This window comes from Mchenga conophoros, linkage group LG19 (assembly GCF_057382185.1).
Source record: "Mchenga conophoros isolate Kocher_MC1m ecotype Shallow Benthic linkage group LG19, M_conophoros_male_GT1.1, whole genome shotgun sequence".
Taxonomy (NCBI): domain Eukaryota; kingdom Metazoa; phylum Chordata; class Actinopteri; order Cichliformes; family Cichlidae; genus Mchenga; species Mchenga conophoros.
The window spans coordinates 22,380,975-22,402,323 of NC_140544.1; the positions used below are offsets into that span (position 1 = coordinate 22,380,975).

General features: G+C 43.9%; 1 protein-coding gene, 1 long non-coding RNA gene and 1 pseudogene across 3 annotated transcripts in view; 1 reads left to right on the plus strand and 2 right to left on the minus strand.

The window, feature by feature from the left end:
- LOC146552239 (immunoglobulin lambda-1 light chain-like) overlaps positions 1-21,349 on the minus strand; it is a 164,057-nt gene that overhangs the window by 7,263 nt on the left and 135,445 nt on the right. The gene's annotated exons all lie outside the window — the stretch shown is intronic.
- On the minus strand, positions 3,669-5,387 carry LOC146552241 (Ig lambda-2 chain C region pseudogene; annotated as a pseudogene). The gene is made up of 2 exons (XR_014889961.1): positions 5,361-5,387; positions 3,669-4,206 (listed from the first exon to the last, which is right to left on the minus strand). The product of XR_014889961.1 is annotated as an Ig lambda-2 chain C region pseudogene (transcript).
- LOC146552242 (uncharacterized) lies at positions 8,015-9,534 on the plus strand. The gene is made up of 3 exons (XR_014889963.1): positions 8,015-8,296; positions 8,372-8,457; positions 9,041-9,534. It is a non-coding gene; the product is annotated as an uncharacterized LOC146552242 (long non-coding RNA).

Here is a 21,349-nt window from a genome sequence, read left to right on the forward strand (position 1 = left end):
TCATTTAGATACCAAAAGTATTCCTTCTCGCATTGTTTTGTTGTATGTTGAGAGCAGAGAAATCGTTTCCACAGAGAGGAGGTTTTGCATCATCAGCTGATCCTCCCATGAGAAAACAGAAAAAAAAGCTAGTTGCTTTCATGGGAAAAAAATTGTTTTGTTTTTTTTTCCCAAAAAAAGCTGAATGAGAAAAGGATCAACTTACACGTTATATGTACCTGTTCTGTTTCACAAAAACAGATGTGTGTTTGCCTATATTTCAAATCACTTCCATGTCTCTCTCATATAATGTCTCTGGTGCAATGCAGGACCGAACCTAGCGGTGACCAATGTTCCCTCTAATTTTTCATGTGTCTGAGCGAACACACAAACTCCCTGAGCGATCCCGTGGACCACTGTGAGCAACAGCAGATGTGTGCACTGTGGTCAAGCCTGTCAGGCACTGTGACCATCAGCACCACAGGGAGTTGCTGGACTTAGTACCTTTAGAAACCTGGACAGCCTCCCAAACTCAGGAACTCCATCTTGACTCCAAGGCAGTAGATCTGGTTCTCAGTACACTTTATCCACCAGTGATCTTCAGGCAGTAGATGCTGGAGATTATTACTGTCTGGGTTACAATGGTAGTGAAGTGTTTACACAATGATTCATGGCTGCATAAAAAATTTCTTCACTTTGGCTGAAGGCTGCAGGTGTAGAGTTTTCAACTGCAATCAGAATAACTAGAATAACCACTTAAACACAACACAAGTGTACAAGTGATTTACATATTTGATTATGAGCACACTAACTAAGATACATTCTACACTCACATTTTGAGCTTTTATTTTCTAGATCTCTTCATGGTTTTAATTTCAAGTGAAACATTTATTTACTGAATCAAACTCAAGTTATTTATTTTTCCGCAAGAGTAAAATTTGGAGATACTGTCACCCTGCTAAAAGATATAAATACATGACCACAAGCTTCTTTCAGCTTTTCCATTAACCCGTTTGTGCCCAGATTTTTTTCAGAGTTGTAAGGCATATCATTTTATCAGTTGAGTCCCTCTGAATCATGTTATGTATTTATTTTTTCCATTTTGTACTTTTTTTTGAAGAAAATAGCATTTTTATGACTGGCAACAATTGTTGCCAGTAGTCACACAGCTTGTCACTAGGTCAAATGTCACCTAATAATAATAATAGAGAAGTAATAATAATAATATAATAAGAACAAAATAATAATATAGTCATAATAAATAATAACAAAAAGGTGGAGCCTCAGGTTCCCCCTGTATAAAATTCAAAACATCAAACAATTTGAACTGATTTCTTTATTCTCAATTTTTTTATACTCAAAAACTCAACAAACATTTTTTTCTTAGAACCTCTAAAAACATATATACATATATAACATATTTCTTCCCATACATTCCATCATCTTTCATGCATGTTCTACTCAGTGTGGTACTTCTTGAAGCACTCCACATGTAGTGGCACATCACACTTTCCACACGCAAATGATGTGCGTCCGCCGCAGTTCTTGCATCGCTTGTACCTGCTACCAGTGTTGCAGGGCCAGTGGTTCAAATTATCAAACCTGGTGGCATCAGTTATCGCCACCGCCATTGAAGATCTTCTGCCCTGCCTACTTGGCTTTGTTCCATGGCGCAGGAGGAGGGTCTGGGCTACCAGCCTCTGGAAGGAGAAGAGATCCTTCTCCCCGCTTTTCCAGGACCTAAATGAATGACAAAACAAGCATGATAGATGCATGAATGTGCATCGTTTCATCCTTTCTACAACGTCATGCCCCATATGTAGAATGTTCTGTAAAAGCAATATCACACTTGAGTTTGTGATGTTGGTCTGGATATCATCACTGTTGCTCTTGTCGACCGAAGAGCACTAGCGATGACCTCGAGTCAAACATCACCAACTCGATTGTGATATCACTAAATAACATACAGCCTTGTGTACCTGTAATAGCACCAGCTGTTCACCATGGCACTGTTCAGGGCCCAGCTGAAGCATGGCCACCACCACTTCTTGGACCGGATGTTGACTCTGTAGCGGCTGACAAACTGGTCATGCAGGTCCACTCCTCCCATGTGTGTGTTGTAGTCCTGGATACACTTGGGCTGTCTGACCTTGTCCATAGTCCGCTTCTGTTTATTCCATCTCTTCGCCTCAGTTTCGGTGAACTCCCTCTCCATGTTCGACACCACGGTGACCACGCTGTTGTCATTCCACCTTACAATCAGCTTCTCTGCCTCAACCAGATACTCAGCATCTCCTCTGGGTGTCTTCTTGAAGGTCTGGGGTGCTGTGAAGGGAACGTTATGGAGCTGAGTTTGTCGCATCGTGCCACAGCTGCCATAGCCTCTCAGGGTCATCTCATCCACCAGGGACAGGGTTGTGAAGAGGTTGTCGTGGTAAAACTTGACTCCAGGTGGCACTTCAGCTTTCTCTGCCAGGCCAAGGCCAAGGCCAGCTTTGGCCGCAATTTTGATTTTTTTGAATTTCCTGTCTTGGTTCTTAGTTTTGTGGAGCATGGGCCCAACAATCTGACTGGTCACATTTTCATTTGTGCCACTGACCTTTCTAGTCTCTGTCTGACTCACTGAGGATGAGCACCCAGGATCATCATCGGGGGGATTTGGCAGCTGCATGTCCGAATTAGGTAGAAAGCCTTCACCTTTGAGTATTCTTGATGGGAGGCGGTTATGGTCACCAGTGGCCTCATCATCAGATTGGTCACTGTCACAGTCTGTGTCATGTGCGTGCATTTCTGACTCAGGCACAACTGTGATGTCCGCCACAGTTTCAGAGTCCTGGAGCATGGCCAGGATCTCTGCTACGGTGTACCTAAGGAAAGGACAACATACATGTTAGCTAGCAAGCGAATTTTAGCTAGCAAGAAAATGATGTATGGTAATGTATAAAAATCCTATACACAGAGGCCTTGAATACCTGTGAATTTATTTAGCTAGGAATTATTCTAAAAGGACTAAAATGAGCCATTGTACATCATTCTACAATTTTAAATAAGTAAATTAGGAGCAATCCTGCAGACAGTGTTTTCCTTTAGTTAGCGACATGCTATGTGCCCACTGGCAACTTTTGTTGCCACTCACAGAAATAAGCCCATGAACAAAAAAATATTTATCCTAGGTACAATTTTTTTGGGGAGGGTTACTCTAGAGACTTGAATGATTAAATAATTATAAATATGTTTGGGGGGAAAGTCATAAGAAATTTATGAAAATTACCTCTTTCCAGGATGATTTGCATCCGCCATGTCTTCAGCCAGAAAGAGCGGGAAGCAGATGATGTCATGCGATAGGAAGCACTTGGAAACGATTTTTTAAAAATCAAAACCTTTGTCTAAGTTGTCTACTAGCATATAAGTGGAAAAAGTTGCATTAGTACCTTTGAGATTTTTTATTGTGAGTCGAAAATGACAGTGATAAACTTTGGCAACAATTGTTGCCAGTGGGGCAAAACGGGTTAATTTCAAATGATGAACACATATTTGATTTGTCCCAGATGTTCAGGCCAGATGCAGCCCTGCCATTTTCATCTCCTCCCAGACTTGATTTTTCATGTGTTAGGCAAACAGGTTAATTTATAGTACACAACACTGAAATTATAGAACAATTATATTTAAAAATAAGACAGAATGCTTAATAATATGGATCACTGCAAGCTTTATTGGCAAAAGTATGAATCATTAATATGGCAGTTATTAGGCACACTCACATCCAGCTGCTACACATGTCACTGTGTAAGTTACTGTTATCAAATAACTTCATCTGCAAACTTTCAAACTCATATTGATCAGAGCAGCAGGGATGTATCTCCTGCTCCCCCACACTAAGCTCCTGTCCTGGACTTCAGCAGCCCCTCTAGCCCTCACACCGGTTCTTGCGGAAGGACTTGGCCTGCCGGTGGTCATGATGGTTCACCCTGCAGGAGAACACCTCTGCGTTCATCCAGTTGTCTTGGCTCAGCATCAGGATGCTGCTGCTGCTGTAGCGACTACTCTTCTCTTCTTCTAAGCTGTTCAGGACCCCCTCTGTCACCTCTGTGCCATCTACTTCCCATCTCACTTCAGCTCCCTGAGGAGAGTAGCCGGTCAGCAGGCAGGCCAGTGTGACTGGGCCTCCAGAGAGCTTCTCAGAGGAGGGTTGAAGCAGAGAGACTGAGGGTCTGACCATGGGGCCAGCTGGAAGGGAGAGCAGGAACACACAAGGAGCAGATTAACTTCTGCTGTAGGACAGAGAGCTGAACATTACACAGTTATGATACATGACAGAGATTAACAGCATCGTGGAAGAAATGGAAAAATAACAATTACAAATAATGACAAAGTTGGAATTTTACATTTAAAGTTGGAATTTTCCCCTAGGTTACACATCTTTTTTTTTCTAAACCTGCCATAAAAGTAATTTTATTGTACAGCATCTAGTTCCTACATTTATTTTCTTAACTGAAAAAATGAACCGTCTGTACAGACTGCCATCTGTTTGTTTCACTTCAGTTTTACTACCTCAAAGTACTGAACCATAAACTCGCGATGGAAGCGTTAAATTGCATCTAAATAAAACTCTTTTATTTTTAAGCCAAGAATGTAAAACCTTTTTATCCAGTTAACTGTTTGTATAAATAAATAAAATCAAAGCTTCCTCGTGCTATTTTCAGCCTCAGATTTTGTGAAAAAATATTTATTCACAGATAAATACAAAAAAAACTTAATTAAAATAGATTTATTCAAAATATAATTTTAATTTTCAGTACTATATAAACATTCAGTTATGATACTGTATTATATATTCACACTTTCTGATACCAAGTTTTCAATAACAGCTACTATGACTAAATCCAACCATGTACACATCATGTAAAACACCCAGAATATAATTTAACACACAATGTTTAAATACATTCTGATGACATATTCAAAAATAGTAATAGTATAATATTTTGTGTTAATGAGAAGATTTAGATACTTACAGTGAATGATGAGTTTGGTTCCTCCACCAAAAGTGTACCACAGTGATACAAACTCATTAAGCAGCCGTACAAAAACCTCCCACACTCTGATCAAGCCTCTAAACGCTGGAAATTAACTACTTTCCCCAGTAAACTTCACAGTTTAGAAAATATTTATCATAAAAGTGTTTGTGTTCAAATGGCTTTCTTTAAAAAAAAAATTAAGGATTGTTTTAATATTTTTCTTGATTAAAAAAGTAAAATCTACGCTTTCCAACCAACCTGCCATTTTAATCCAGATGTTAAAAAGAATCGCTTTTCTGAAGTATTTTCCAGTGTTTTGTTAGAATCATAATCATGTCATAATAATTTATTGTTGCTTCTCACATTTCTTTGTTGTGTGTTGAGAGCAGAGAAATCATTTCCATAGAGAGGAGGCTTTGCATCATCAGCTGATCCTCCAGAGAACTGAGAAGGTTTATAGTTCTGTGACTTCAACACTGCAGGACTCACATCTGTCAGTCAACACAGCAGAAAGCACAACCACCATGACTCTCATCACCATCCTCATCTGGACGCTGACCTGCTGCTGTTTTACAGGTTCATTCACTCAGCAACATTTCAAACATGATGTGCTGCTTTTTCTCTCATTGATTTCTGCTGATAAATGAATGCTTTGTTTTTGTCTGCAGGATGCAGCGGTCAGGTGACTGTGACTCAACCTCCAGTAGTGACATCTACTCCTGGATCCACTGTCACTCTGACCTGTAGGACCAACAGTGCTGTTGGAACCTGTAATAGTAAACCTTGTATGTTTTGGTATCAACAGAAATCTGGACAGACCACAAAGCTTCTAATAAAACAGGGGAACATAATTCAGTCAGGAACACCAACTCGATTTAGTGGCAGTGGAAGCAGCTCTGACTTCTCTATGACCATCAGTGGAGTTCAGGCTGAAGATGCAGCAGTTTATTACTGCATGAGTATCCATGCAATAAACAGTGCTAATGTGTTCACACAGTGATTTGTAGTCGTACAAAAACCTCCCTCAGTCAGACTGCAGAGAAACTGAGCTGTTACAGCAGGAACTGACTGCAGCTGCTGAAGAGGAAGAAACTCTGACACAGACCAGTGAACACAGAGCTGACAGTAACCTCACCAAGCACTAAACACAGAATTAAATTGAGATATTACATGTCTATTGTGGCATTTTGAAAAAAGGATTTTAAAATGATCTGCTGTAATCAAATCATTTTCTGTTACATCACATTACTTGACTGTATTTACATCAAGAGTTTTGCTGTTTCTATAAACAGATGAATAAATAAATCTTTACATTTATATTCATATTAAGCTTCTTGATGATGATGAAAAGATATTTTCTGCCAAAAAGATCCCATCTTTACCAAAAAATATCTTTTGATACCCTTTTAAAGCTTTTGGGAAAATATTCTGTTGACTAATGAGACAAAAGTTGAACTTTTAGCCAGTTTGCATGGCAGTAAAACCAAAACAGCATTTCATCAAAAGCACCATACCAATAGTCAAATACAATGGTGGTAGTGTGATGGTCTACTTTGCTGGTTTGCTGCTTCAGGATCTGGATTAAATGCCATAGTTGATGATTTCTGCTCTCTGCAAGGAAATCCTGAAGAAGAATGTCCAGCCATTAGTCTGTGCCCAACAGCTCAAGAGCATTCAGATTATGCAACAGGACAATGATCCTAAACACTCTAGCAAGTCCACCTCTGAACAGTGCAGCTGCAGTGATGCTGAATTAAAACAAATTGCATGTTTTGGTTACATCTGTCAATTTGTCTTGGAGAGACTCCGCCCTTTTCCCATTTTACTAATTTGACACACCTGAGAGGAAGGAGCTGGCGGTGATTTACAGAGAGTGCTGGGTGCGTGGGCGGTGAACGAGGAGACGATGCCAGCGAGCAGGGATCGGAGCGAGCGGTCCGGCGGCTGGAGGAACTAGAGGCGACGAGACAGTGCTCTACCTTCGGCGGCGAGACGGGCCGGTGCCGATTGGCGCGTTACAAGTGTTGCACACTTGAATTAAAATGAATTGAAACCAGTGTGGCTTTGTGAGTTCGCCTTTACTGCATCTGCAAATATATACATGGACATAGCACAGCGTTACACACTTTTGCAGTCTCACATAACGCTTATAGGCGCACTGCCTTATGGGTAGTGTTTAAACTCAAACCACTAATATTTCTTACAGTGGAACAATGAAATAAACATAAACACAAGGTAGTGTGATCCACCAGTCTACATCTGCTGTGATTACAGCCCGGTACAGGTATAAAGCCACAAAAGTGCCACGAGGTTTCCGCACAAACTAATGAATCAGATCTAGCTGCTAATCGTTAGCATCACAGCTAATTCACATCGCTACCAATAACTTATACACTAATGACACATAGTGGGGATTAACGGCCAACTTTCCCACATTCTCTGCAACCCCGTGGACTCATCTGTAGACACATTTTAAGTTATTTACCATCTTGTATCTGCTTACCTGCAAATATATACATGGACATAGCACAGCGTTACACACTTTTGCAGTCTCACATAACGCTTATAGGCGCACTGCCTTATGGGTAGTGGCTGGCTTCTTTACTCCCGCTAGAGCTGCTCATTTTAGGGGATACTCCCTCTTGTGGTGTAACGGGGGAATAACTACGCTTCCTGCACTATGTCATTTTTGGAGACTGGGGCACACATTATTTTACCACAATCAAAGAAAATACAGATGTGAACAATCAGACCATTTAACTCACTACAATATTGTCACTAAAGATTATGGGGGGTGTCTTGTTTTGTCCACAATGTCTTTCTTGTCCTTACACAAGGAAGCGGCGGGCAGAGTTGAGAGCTCTGCCCACCCGGGGTCCCTGACTTATCCCACTCTGATGAACGGTAGCCGCTAAAAGAGTAGTGACTATCGCTGCCCCTTTCTTTCCAGCGCCCCGGAGCGGAGAACACGGACAGGAAGGCGAGGACGCCGCCGGGTTTCCCCCTTGTGTAGCCAGATGGGCTACTCGCCTTCCGTTGTTTTTCTTCTCTCATTCTCTCTCTCTCTCGCTCGCTCTACCACCCTCGCTCTCTTTCCACTGCACTCGCTCCTTGTATCAGGTGATCGGGTTAATTGGGAACCCACCTGCACATTGATTGCAGGGTGGCGCTAGCCTGTATAAAGCTAAGCCGATGTCTTGTTGGATTAATTCCTCCCGAGCTTCTGGTACGATACAGCAGTAAATGCTGGCGTACTGCGACGGATTGATCAGCAAGAGCCGATTATACGACAGCTACAGGTATGCTCTCGCTTAACCTTGGATTCCCTCCGAATACTGGAATTGGTGTTAATATCCTTTTCCGGCCTGTTGTAGCGCAGCAGTCTGTTTAATTCTGCCATTGCGGAGAGAGGTGTTCGTGGTATCTCCACCAATGAGAGTATAGTGCCTCCGGTCCTGGGGTAAGCTGTTAGAACTACTTTTATTAGCATTCATAGCTATAAGAGTTTAAGGTTACACTTATCTGTTTCAGGGTCCACTGCTGTACTCACCTCTCCATGGTAAATTGTCCAACCTAAATTGGAAGAGTGGACTGCCTTCTCAGTTGCTGTTGTGAACTCCTCCTTGGTGGAGTCTGCTGTCTTGTCTCGTTTTGTCTTATCTTGTTTTTATTAAGTAGGCTTACCTTTTTTTTGGGTTCGCCTGGTGTTCTATTTTATCCTGGACTGTTGCTTGTACCCACACTTCTATGATCGGGCTGAAGTGATTCTCTGCCCGAGTGTCGTGCTGGGACTCTAAATCGCCTGGGTGGCCGGTCTCAGCCGGTGGGGAGCCAGACCGGCCTACGCCTGAGAATAATTATTACCAGCACGAGTGGTAGTTTGACCCGTGGGGAATAAGCCTTTCCCGTGTGTGTGTGTGTGTGTGTGTGTGATTTCTTTTATTAAAGTTATTAAAGTGTGTTTGTCTTTTTATGATTTGTAGCGAGCCTGACGCTCAGTGTCCTTTTATTCTTTTAACATACTTTTCTGTGTTTTATTTCAGTGAAGGAGGACGAGCCAGTGGCCCTGGGACCTCAGGTGGTGGGTCGTTTTCACACTTTCTTTTGTACAGCACTGGGTGGTCTGCAGTGATTCTTTTGGTGTGATTTTCTTTGGGTTCCACGGCTGCTGGTAAGTCCAAGTTCCACGATTGTTTATTTTTACTGTAGGACACTGTCAATAATGACGCTACATCTTGACTTTTAATATTTTATTTATAATATTTTATTTATTTCTATAAATAAAACTGTTTTAATATTGGAAGCCAACCTGCCTCAGTGTGCATCCTTGAATCTGTGCGGTCTTCTTTTATTCCTTTTATTTATTTTTCTTAAATATATTTCCTGGGGGTGTAATTCCCCTAGGTGGCGTTGTCAAGTTTATTTATTTTGTTCATAACTCCGCCGACCACTTGGTCACATACTTGGCGTTGTCGACAGGATGCACGTTTGAGGTAGATGTTTGGTTTTGTAAATTGTTTTATTTTCTTGCAACGAGTCTAGTTCACCTGTTCGAAGGCTCTATTTGTTTTAGAGTGTGATTATAGACAAGACAGCAGTATCCAGGTAGAAGGAAGAGTAATAGGATTTTAGCACCTTGCTGATTTAATTTTCTCTTTTTTGTTGGGTCAAAATTTATTATGGAGGAAGAATTGCAGCAACTTAGAGACTTGGTAGCGCAGTTAAGGGCAGATAATGAGCAATTGCGCCGGGATGGGGGCGCTGTGCTCGAGTCTGGTGGCGGGGCCGCGTCGTCCTCTTTCGGACCAGCTGGTTGCATACCAAATGTTGGTAGCCAGGCCGCCGTTACAGAGCGTCTGGTGGTGGTGCCTAGGGACCGTAAATGTCCCATGTTCAATGGTAGAACAGGCATCAATATAGCTGAATGGGTCGAAGAGGTTCAAGCATGCATGCGGGCCCGGCACCTGTCTGTTGCTGATCAAGCTTTCTTTATTTTTGACCATTTAGAGGGAGAAGCAAGGGAGGAGATCAAATTTCGCCCTAATTTAGAGCGAGGGGATCCTGCTCGGGTGTTGACCATTTTAAAGGAACTGTATGGCAATGCGCAGTCCTATGTCACTCTGCAGCAGGCTTTCTTTTCGAGGAGACAACGGGAGGAAGAGACTTTGCAGGAGTTTTCCTTAGCGCTAATGGCTCTGATGGCGCAAGTAAAACAAAGTGCACCTGATGGTATGCGTAACGCAGAGGTGCTGCTCCGAGACCAATTTGTAGAACATGTTGTTGATAGTGGTCTCCGCAGAGAGCTTAAACAATACGTTCGCCGTGTGCCCACTGCCACCTTGTTAGAGGTGCGCGGGGAAGCAATTAGATGGGAAAGAGAAGGGTTTTCAGGCGGTGTTCGCGACCGTGGCTATTCTCAACCATCGGCATATGGTTTTCAGTGTGGAGTGCACACTAGCCCTAGGTTCGCTCCTGTTGGTACACCCGAGTCTGAGTGGCGTGAGCTAAAGGAACTCCTAAAGCGCCAACAAGAGCAGTTAAATCGGCTCACTGAGACAGTGACTTCTTTACAGAACCCCCGAAGAAGTGTTCGGCCTTCACGGGCTGGCTCGGTGATTTGTCGCCGGTGTCAGCAGCCAGGACACTTTGCTAGGGAGTGCACTGGGGAGCGGGCTTCACGCCGCCCTAGAGCAGGTTCTGATTCAGGCCCTCCTTACGCCGCAGTTGGCAATCATCTTCCCGCTACCCAGTCGGAAAACTAACGCCATCTGTGCTGCAGAGTCACAGTTCAGGTGGGGAGTTCACTGGCTCACAGAAAGATAGGATTGGCAGGCTAATTTCATCGTGTCCAAAGATGGATGTGCTTATTAGTGGGGTAACTGTCCCTTGTTTGGTGGATACTGGGTCCATGGTTTCCACCATCACAGAAAGTTTCTTTTTGGCACATTTTGCCCCTTGGGGACAAGAACGCCTTCAGTCATGTCATTGGCTACAGCTTCGGGCTGCCAATGGGCTTGCCATCCCTTACATTGGCTATTTGGAGCTCAGTGTACTCCTGTGTGGCAAGGAAATGCCCTCTTGTGGAATCCTTATAGTGAAGGACCCTCCTGGGGCTACGCCCTCTGTCCCTGGCATCTTAGGAATGAACGTAATCCGCCGCTGTTATCAAGAACTGTTTGGGGCTTTCGGTGGCTCCTTGTTTAATTCTCCTTCTGTGTCACAGGCACCGAGACCAGTTTTGGAGGCCTTACATCAGTGTCACCAGTCTGCAGCCCAAGCCCCAGAGGACCCTGTCGGTACCGTTAAGGTACAGGGCCCGCGGGCCGTGCGGATACCTGGTGGTGTTATGCAGCTGGTGGCCACTACTTGTTCTCAGCAGTTGTCAGGTCAGGCTGTGCTTTTTGAACCTTCTGAGTCCGGGTTGCCAGTTGGGTTGCTGGCCTCTCCATGTTTGGTTCAGGTGGATAAGGGCGTTGCCTACATCCCAGTCACCAATGTAGGGACAGCGGAAGCTGTTCTCCACCCGCGGACCCGTTTGGGAGTGATAAGCAAAGCTACTGTTGTTAGCCTCCCTGCCGGTGTTAGCGAGGAACACTCTTTTCCCGTTACCGTTTCCTCCCATACAACCAGCAGCCCTGCTCAAGAGATGGTGGATACGATTGACCTGTCTGCTCTCGCTGAGTCAGAGCAACACGAGGTACGGTTACTTTTGCGGAAGTACCGCTCTGTTTTCTCCACTTATGAGGGAGACTTGGGCTGCACAAACCTCATTTCGCACGACATACCGCTACTCGATGACGCACCTGTCCGGCAGAGGTACAGGCGAATTCCTCCTTCTGATTATGAGGCTGTCAGGGCTCATATCAACCAGCTACTGGAGGCCCAGGTAATTAGGGAAAGTAGCAGCCCTTATGCCTCTCCCATCGTGTTGGTCCGCAAGAAGGATGGAAGCCTCCGGCTGTGCGTTGACTATCGTTTGCTGAATAGCAAAACAAGGAAGGACGCCTTCCCCTTACCTCGCATCGAGGAAAGTCTGGATGCCCTAGCTGGCGCACGCTGGTTTTCTACCATCGACCTGGCCAGCGGGTACAACCAGGTGCCAGTTTCTGAGCAGGATAAGCCCAAGACCGCTTTTTGCACGCCGTTTGGCCTGTTCGAGTGGAATCGTATGCCATTCGGGCTGTGCAATGCTCCTGGTACCTTTCAGCGCCTAATGCAGAGGATGTTCGGGGATCAGCAGTGCCAGTCATTACTGCTGTACCTAGACGACATCATTGTGTTCTCCTCGTCTGTCTCTCAGCACCTGCAACGGCTAGAGATGGTGATGGCAAGGCTGCAGCAACAGGGGCTCAAGGCTAAGTTAGAAAAGTGTGCCTTTTTCCAGCAGAAGGTTAACTACTTGGGCCATGTAATCTCCTGTGAGGGTGTCTCGACCGATCCAGCCAAGGTTGACGCAGTAGCCAAATGGCAGTGTCCTCGTTCCGTGTCAGAGTTGCGATCCTTTTTGGGTTTCGCCAGCTATTACCGGCGCTTTGTGGAGGGGTTTGCCGCATTGGCGGCTCCCCTGCATCAAGTGGTGGCTAAATCGGCTGGCACAAAGACAAAGAAGGGCTCGGGACAGAGTTTGAGTGCTATTTGGACCCCTCAGTGTGAGGAGAGCTTTGAGGCCCTGAAAGCAAAGCTTGTGTCTGCACCTGTGCTAGCATATGCTGACTTTACGCGCCCATTTATCTTGGAGATTGACGCCAGCCACAGTGGTTTAGGTGCAGTTCTCTCCCAAGATGTAGAAGGTGTCGTTAGGCCAGTGGCTTATGCTAGTCGAGGTCTTCGGCCACATGAGCGCAATATGGACAATTACAGCTCCATGAAGCTGGAGTTTTTTGCACTCAAGTGGGCCATGGCCGAGAAGTTCCGGGAGTACCTGCTGGGGCAGAAGTGTGTGGTTTACACCGATAACAATCCACTCAGTTACCTCTCTTCAGCTAAGCTGGGTGCCACCGAGCAGAGGTGGGCCTCCCAGCTGGCGGCATTCGATTTTGAGATCAAGTATCGCTCAGGCCGCAGTAACAGGAATGCTGATGCTCTCTCTCGACAGTATGAGACGAGCTCCAGCTTGGCCGAGGGTGTGTTGCCTGGGACTTGTGTCCCGACTTCACTTCGGCAGGCTCAGTGTCCAGCCGTTTTGCCCTCCGTTACTCAGTTGGAGATTGGGGCCTTTCCATCTCACTCCCTGGAGGATATTCGTGCTTTGCAGGAGGCTGACCCCCTCCTCAAGGATTTCTTGGTACACTGGAGGAGGCACACCCTGCCCTCTTCGGAGGAAAGGAATCAGCTCCCCAAACCAGTCATGGTTCTGCTGCGTCAGTGGGATCGTCTGGTGGAGAAGGATGGCATCCTTTATCGCCGTATTTTGCGTCCAGGTGGAGGTGAGGAAGCCCTCCAACTTGTTCTCCCAGAGGCTCTGAAGCCTGAGACCTTGAGGCAGCTGCACCAGGACCATGGGCACCAAGGTATTGAGCGCACCACTGAACTGGTCAGGCAGCGTTGCTATTGGCCCGGGATGTCCTCTGACATCAAGCAATGGGTTCAGCGTTGTGAACGCTGTCAGGTCGCAAAGGACTCAGGGTTGGGGCCTCATAGTTATATGGGTCACCTGTTGGCGTCTAGGCCAAATGAAATCCTGGCCATAGACTTCACGGTGTTGGAACCTTCCCGTAGTGGAGTTGAAAACGTTTTGGTTATGACTGACGTTTTTAGCAAATACACTGTTGCAGTCCCTACTCGGGACCAGCGGGCCTCTACTGTGGCCCAGGCCCTGTTAACAGAGTGGTTTTTTAAGTTTGGCGTTCCAAGCCGCCTCCACTCTGACCAGGGTAGAAATTTTGAGAGTTTGGTGATGCAACAGTTATGCGAATTGTATCGGGTAGCCAAGTCCCGTACAACCCCTTACCACCCAGCGGGTAATGGGCAGTGCGAACGGTTTAACCGAACCCTCCATAACCTCCTCCGGACTCTGCCATCATCTCAGAAACGCGACTGGGCTGCATGCTTACCGCATGTGCTCTTTTGCTATAATAGCACGCCACATCAGGGCACCGGAGAGTCACCGTTTCTCTTGATGTTTGGCAGGGATCCTAGGCTGCCTATTGATTTCCTTCTAGGCCGCGTTCAGGACCCAGTGCCTGGAGAGGTACAGGACTGGGTGGCCGAGCACCAAGCCAGGTTAATGGTGGCTTTTGAGGGAGCTCGGGCACGGTTGTCGCTGGCCGCTGACCGCCGTAAGGAACGGCATGACCAGAGAGTCCACCCTGTTCCTTTAAAGGTCGGTCAGCTGGTGTATCTTCGAGATCATAGCACCCGGGGCCGGCACAAGATCCAGGACCTTTGGAGCTCTGTGGTCTATCAGGTGTTGAGGGCACCCCAAGAGAACGGGGCTGTTTATACCATTGCCCCCGTGGGAGACTTGGAGAAGGTTCGACATGTCCATCGTGACATGTTAAAGGCACAGGTCAGCCTAGGGCCACCTACACCTGGTCCACCGGTTCCACCCCCACCTGTACCCGCTGACTCAGAGCAGACCTCTCTGAGTGACGACGAGTTGTGGCTCCTTGTCCCTGAGGTACCCTCACACCCTGTCGCACCTGTGGTGTCACTTCCCGATGCCTCTAGAGTTCCATCGGTGGAGCTCAGGTCTACTCCCAGTGTGATTGTAGCACCCTCGACCTCTGCTCCCCCAGGTTCTTCCTCAGGCTCTGTTGAACAGTCTGAGGTGAGTGGGCCACATTTGCGGAGAACAGCACGTTCAACAGCTGGTCATCACTCAAATGTTTATCACTTGCCACGTCCTGTTGAATCTGCGTCAGTTGCTAATGCTCAGCTTGCCATATTCAGGCCATGGTGTTAGGTTCCTTGAGTTATTGTCGGGGCGCCAATACAAAAAAGGGGGGTAGATGTAGCCAGATGGGCTACTCGCCTTCCGTTGTTTTTCTTCTCTCATTCTCTCTCTCTCTCGCTCGCTCTACCACCCTCGCTCTCTTTCCACTGCACTCGCTCCTTGTATCAGGTGATCGGGTTAATTGGGAACCCACCTGCACATTGATTGCAGGGTGGCGCTAGCCTGTATAAAGCTAAGCCGATGTCTTGTTGGATTAATTCCTCCCGAGCTTCTGGTACGATACAGCAGTAAATGCTGGCGTACTGCGACGGATTGATCAGCAAGAGCCGATTATACGACAGCTACAGGTATGCTCTCGCTTAACCTTGGATTCCCTCCGAATACTGGAATTGGTGTTAATATCCTTTTCCGGCCTGTTGTAGCGCAGCAGTCTGTTTAATTCTGCCATTGCGGAGAGAGGTGTTCGTGGTATCTCCACCAATGAGAGTATAGTGCCTCCGGTCCTGGGGTAAGCTGTTAGAACTACTTTTATTAGCATTCATAGCTATAAGAGTTTAAGGTTACACTTATCTGTTTCAGGGTCCACTGCTGTACTCACCTCTCCATGGTAAATTGTCCAACCTAAATTGGAAGAGTGGACTGCCTTCTCAGTTGCTGTTGTGAACTCCTCCTTGGTGGAGTCTGCTGTCTTGTCTCGTTTTGTCTTATCTTGTTTTTATTAAGTAGGCTTACCTTTTTTTTGGGTTCGCCTGGTGTTCTATTTTATCCTGGACTGTTGCTTGTACCCACACTTCTATGATCGGGCTGAAGTGATTCTCTGCCCGAGTGTCGTGCTGGGACTCTAAATCGCCTGGGTGGCCGGTCTCAGCCGGTGGGGAGCCAGACCGGCCTACGCCTGAGAATAATTATTACCAGCACGAGTGGTAGTTTGACCCGTGGGGAATAAGCCTTTCCCGTGTGTGTGTGTGTGTGTGTGTGTGTGTGTGTGTGTGATTTCTTTTATTAAAGTTATTAAAGTGTGTTTGTCTTTTTATGATTTGTAGCGAGCCTGACGCTCAGTGTCCTTTTATTCTTTTAACATACTTTTCTGTGTTTTATTTCAGTGAAGGAGGACGAGCCAGTGGCCCTGGGACCTCAGGTGGTGGGTCGTTTTCACACTTTCTTTTGTACAGCACTGGGTGGTCTGCAGTGATTCTTTTGGTGTGATTTTCTTTGGGTTCCACGGCTGCTGGTAAGTCCAAGTTCCACGATTGTTTATTTTTACTGTAGGACACTGTCAATAATGACGCTACATCTTGACTTTTAATATTTTATTTATAATATTTTATTTATTTCTATAAATAAAACTGTTTTAATATTGGAAGCCAACCTGCCTCAGTGTGCATCCTTGAATCTGTGCGGTCTTCTTTTATTCCTTTTATTTATTTTTCTTAAATATATTTCCTGGGGGTGTAATTCCCCTAGGTGGCGTTGTCAAGTTTATTTATTTTGTTCATAACTCCGCCGACCACTTGGTCACACTTGCACACTGCTTGCCTGGATTTTTAATTTTTAGTGACTTTTATACCGTGGCGGACGCCACTGGGTTTTTAATGTTGTGTTTCATTAATGTTTATTGTGTTGTTCCCTGGCCAGGGTTGTTTTAATTCATTTTACATTTTTAACTGTTTAAATATAATAAATTATATTTTAGTCATACAGTTTTCAATTCTGTGCATTCCCTTGGCTGCTCCACTGCTCCTTCCGTTGTTGGGGATGGTTTCCCTCCTGTAGTACACCTGTGTTAATTCTCCTTCACCTCAGTTACATAAGCACATTCACATTCAGCTATTGAGCCCTGACAAGTCCAGTTCCTGCTGACCAAAGACATCCCCACAGCATGATGCTGCCACCACCATGCTTGACTGTAGGAATGGCATTGGTCAGATGGTGAGTTGTGCCAAATTTCCTCCACATATGATGTTAGGGATTCAGGTCAAAGAGTTCAATCTTTGTTTCTTCAGATGAGAGAATTTTGTTTCTCGTTGTCTGAGAGTCCTTTGGGTGCCTTTTACTGAGTGGCTATCATCTGGCCACTCGACCATACAGGTCTGATTGGTGGAGTTCTGCAGAAATGGTTCTCATCTCTCCATAATAAGATTGGGCACCAGACTATGAAACATATTGTAACGATGGTTAAATGTTATTTTACAGTGACATGTTGGTTATCTCTGCACACTGTTGTTATTTCTTTAAGATACATGTTTGGTTGTGCTGCAGGAAATAGGGAGTTAATGTGTGCAGGAAGGGGAGGGGGGTCCTGGTTGTTGTGTGACTGTGCGGGGCTGAAGTGAAGTGTTGTATGAGGGCACTCTCCCTGGAGTTAACGGCCCGTTTGCCTGTGTTACCGAATAAACGGACAAACTGAGATCCAACCGTCTGGTTCTTGTGAACGTTACAATATCATATGCAGACAGGAAGTGGTATTCCTATCCCTAAGACCTCTAGGCATTGGGGAGAGACCTCCAGACCCAGGGGCGTAGATTTGGCATGGACGGAAGGGACATGTCCCCACCAATAATTTGATCTCTTCGATTAAAGAAAAACAAAACCGATAGTAAGAAAAAAAAAAGATCAACGTCTCATTCACCCAGCGATGCAGAAAGAGTTATATTACGTTCTCTACTGGAGTCCTACATCATGTGACAAATATGGCCAATGTAATTGGCTGTGCCTTTCAGGGAGCTCTGTTTAGTTTTAGCAGCGGCAATCCTGCGCTGCAAAGACCTGCAAGAAGGAGAGGAGGACGGCAGCAAAAAAGAAGAACCTGGATATAAGAAAGTATTTTTCAAAGAAACCTGTAAGTCTCTTAAAGTCAAGCTCACTCATGAAAAGTGTCCGTCACAATAACGTTACAGGCTATGCTAGGCTTTGGCCCACATCAGTCTAAAACTTTATGTAACCATGAATAACGTGTTTTGGAAACTAACTGCACAAAAGGCAGCACTATTAGTTCTCTCAGTCTCAGAGCAGCATTTCTAATTTTGATTGAAACTGTCAGAGAAAACGGCAGCCTCGAGCAAGCCAGGATATTAGTTTACAGAGGCTGTTAAAATTATATGTCTAACGTTAAAATGTTGGTGACACAATAATTTCATCCTAATGGCACCGACGTATTCATAGGGTTAATTTTTGAGACAATATATTATGAGCTAGTCATGATTTTACAAATATTCCACCTTGTAGTGCAGTTTGCACAAATTGTTTTAAAAATGCATTCACCCTACAAACATTACTGATGAGTCAAGATCTGCACAAATTGACAGAAACACCAAAGCAGCTACACAGTTTATTCTTATTGGCATGTATGTCCTATTTGTCAGGTGACAGAAGAACCAACACAAAGCTCAGAGAGTAATGGTGATACAAGATCACAGGTGAAATTGGACGATGACTTGTTGGTTCATTACTGTATTTGAAGCACGTGTGGGACTGCATGTATGTGGAATGTCTCACTGTTATTTATCAGGTGACAGAAGCAGCTCTGCCATGTTGTAGCTTGGACAGAGGTGAAGAGGCAATATCACAGGCAACTGACTGATGTTTTGGTGCTATAGAGAGGAGAAGGCATGTGTTTGGCTCCTTCACATAGTGGACGTTGAGTTGTTGTGTGGGACATGTAGTCCATGTCTGTTGCTGTAACAGTAGTTTATGTTTAGAATAAAAAATCCCAGCTCACTGATTTGATCGGGGCAGTAGTGCCTAAAATGTTGCATAATTTTGCTGAGAGATCTTTTACTTTGTGGTAATCTTAGATGAGTAGTTTTATGGACAAAAATCACCAGGTCATTCAGTGTTCCCTTAGTGCCAAAATATAAGAGATGTTGGTGTAGTATAACTGAAGTAATGTTGTTAAGTCCTTAAAGTCATATTCTTTTATTGTCATGACTGTATTTGAAGCTATTTTTATTTTTGTATGATACCTGATTTATATGGAATATGACTGAAGTAAACTAAAGTCTAAAATACTTTAGTCAGTCATTTGTTTTATAGTAATTTAACATTATATAATTCACATATAAAACTATGAATTGTAATTTTAAATGGTTTAAAAGCATGCAGAATAACATATGTAGGAAAGTATATTTCTCCTTTTTTTTTTTTATCAAGAACCAAAGACAAACAGGAAAAAAAAAAGAAACAGGGCAGGGTTCGGTGGTTGAGTCATCTGTCCCTACCAACGCCAAAACCAAATCTACGCCCTTGTCCAGACCTCCAAGTTCTTGGTCAGCTCACTGTCTAACGCCCTTCTACCCCGATGACTGAAAGAGTCATGGTGGTTTCAGTTCTTTGATATATGGGAGAATGGAGGCCACTGTGCTCTTTGGGACCGTCAATGCTGCATAAATGTTTCTGCACCATTCCTCACAATAAAACTGTAACATACAAAATTTTGTAAAATGACAACAGAAATGGTGTGCACAAAAGTATGTGCAAATATATTAAAAGGTAAAGAAAAGGATATGACAACAAAAATGCTCCAAATGTGAGATTTGACATCAACACAAAAAGCAGAAAAACATGTAAGAAAAAAAAAAGATAAAAAATGATGTAAAACAGTATAAGAAGATTTGTTTCTTGGCCAGTGTGTATCATGGTTAAATTAGTACTGTTCAAAATGCTAACAGTCATTTTAAAGGTGTTAGCGTGTTTTGACCTTTGAAGAAGAACTGACCACAAATGGCGTTCACAGTAACTCAGTGCAGACAATAAACATAAGTGTGAACCAGGGGAAAAAACAACAATGAAAACATGACAAAACATACAAAATATGAAATAACCACAAAAATCCCACAATTAAAAACAAATAACCAAAAAACCAAAGTATCAAAACGAACAATAAAGAAATACATTGAATGCAAAAGGCACAAAATGTTTTTGTTTTTGTCTTTGTTTCTATACAGTACAGTAGCATTATACTGTTGATCCCATTTGTCAGTAACATTATACTGTATTGGAGCAACAATAACCCACACAATTTCCCTAGGGATTAATAAAGTATTCTGATTCTGATTCAAACAGAATTTGCATTTCGTCTTGTGATCTGAAGGTTGCCGCTTCGAGCCCTGGCTTGGACAGTCTCGGTCGTTGTGTCCTTTGGCAAGACACTTCACTTACCGCCTACTGGTGATGGCCAGAGGGGACGATGGCGCGATATGGCAGCCTCGCTTCTGTCAGTCTTCCCCAGGGCAGCTGTGGCTACAACTGTAGCTTGCCTCCACCAGTGGGTGAATGTGAGAGTGAATGAATAGTGGAATTGTAAAATGCTTTGAGGGTCTCGAAAAGCGCTATATAAATGCAATCCATTAGTATTATTTGTGCAGCAGTAATGTACAAATTCCACCCGGACTCCATAGGTGCAGGTGTGTGCTCACTGACCCATGCATTAATTTGAATATCTGTACTGCACCCTGGATGAAGGGTGCACTAAAGATAAAGAACCAATAAAGAACCCTCTTAGCAGACAAATAGAAACTGAACTGGGGAAAATTAAACTATCCTTTTAGAATTACTATAAAATACTTTACTCCCAATGCTTTCTAGATAACAATTCTGATGTTAATACCTTCCTCTCAGGTCTCAAGTTGCAAGGAGTGAGAGAGGAACAAAATAAAATGCTATTATCCACAGTAACCAAAGAAGAAATTTACTTGGCAATTAAAAGACTAAAGGGAGGGAAAATGGTAGGGCCAGATGGGTTTCACCCAGAATGGTATAAAATAATGCAGGATTATTTGACTCCCACCATGTTAAAAACATTTAATTGGGTAATGGAAAAGAAAACTATGCCTTCTTCGTGGAGGGAAGCAATAAATTCCTTTATACCAAAAGAAGGAAAGGATAAACTAGAATGTAGTAACTATCGCCCAATTAGTGTACTGAATATTGATTATAAGTTGTTCACATCCATCATCTCTAAGAGACTAGAAACAATATTACCTTGGTTAACACATAATGATTAAACGGGTTTCATCAAACAGAGACAGGCCCAAGACAACATCAGAAAGATTTTGCACATAATGAGGCAGGTTGATAAACAAAAATTAGAGGCCTTCGTGTCAAGTTTATACGCTGAGAAGACATCATTCGAGAAAAGAGAATGAGAGAAGATTAGATTTTTTTATTTTTGCATAAGATATAGTTCATCTGTACATGGTTCAAAATATAAAATACCTGGTTTATGGTTTTTACTATGGAGTACATACCCTTCTTCTTAGGGTTCTACAGAGCTGTACAGGACTAAACTATTCAGAGTAAGTAATGTTAGACCAGTTTACCATTCATTCCTTTAAACAGTTATTCATATGTTTCTGTTTTTCAAAATAAATGTTGATCCAGTTTGTCAGAATAATCAAAATCAATCAGCGTCTTTAGTGTCAGATGTATGACAGTAGGGGAACCATGCATCTGTTAATGA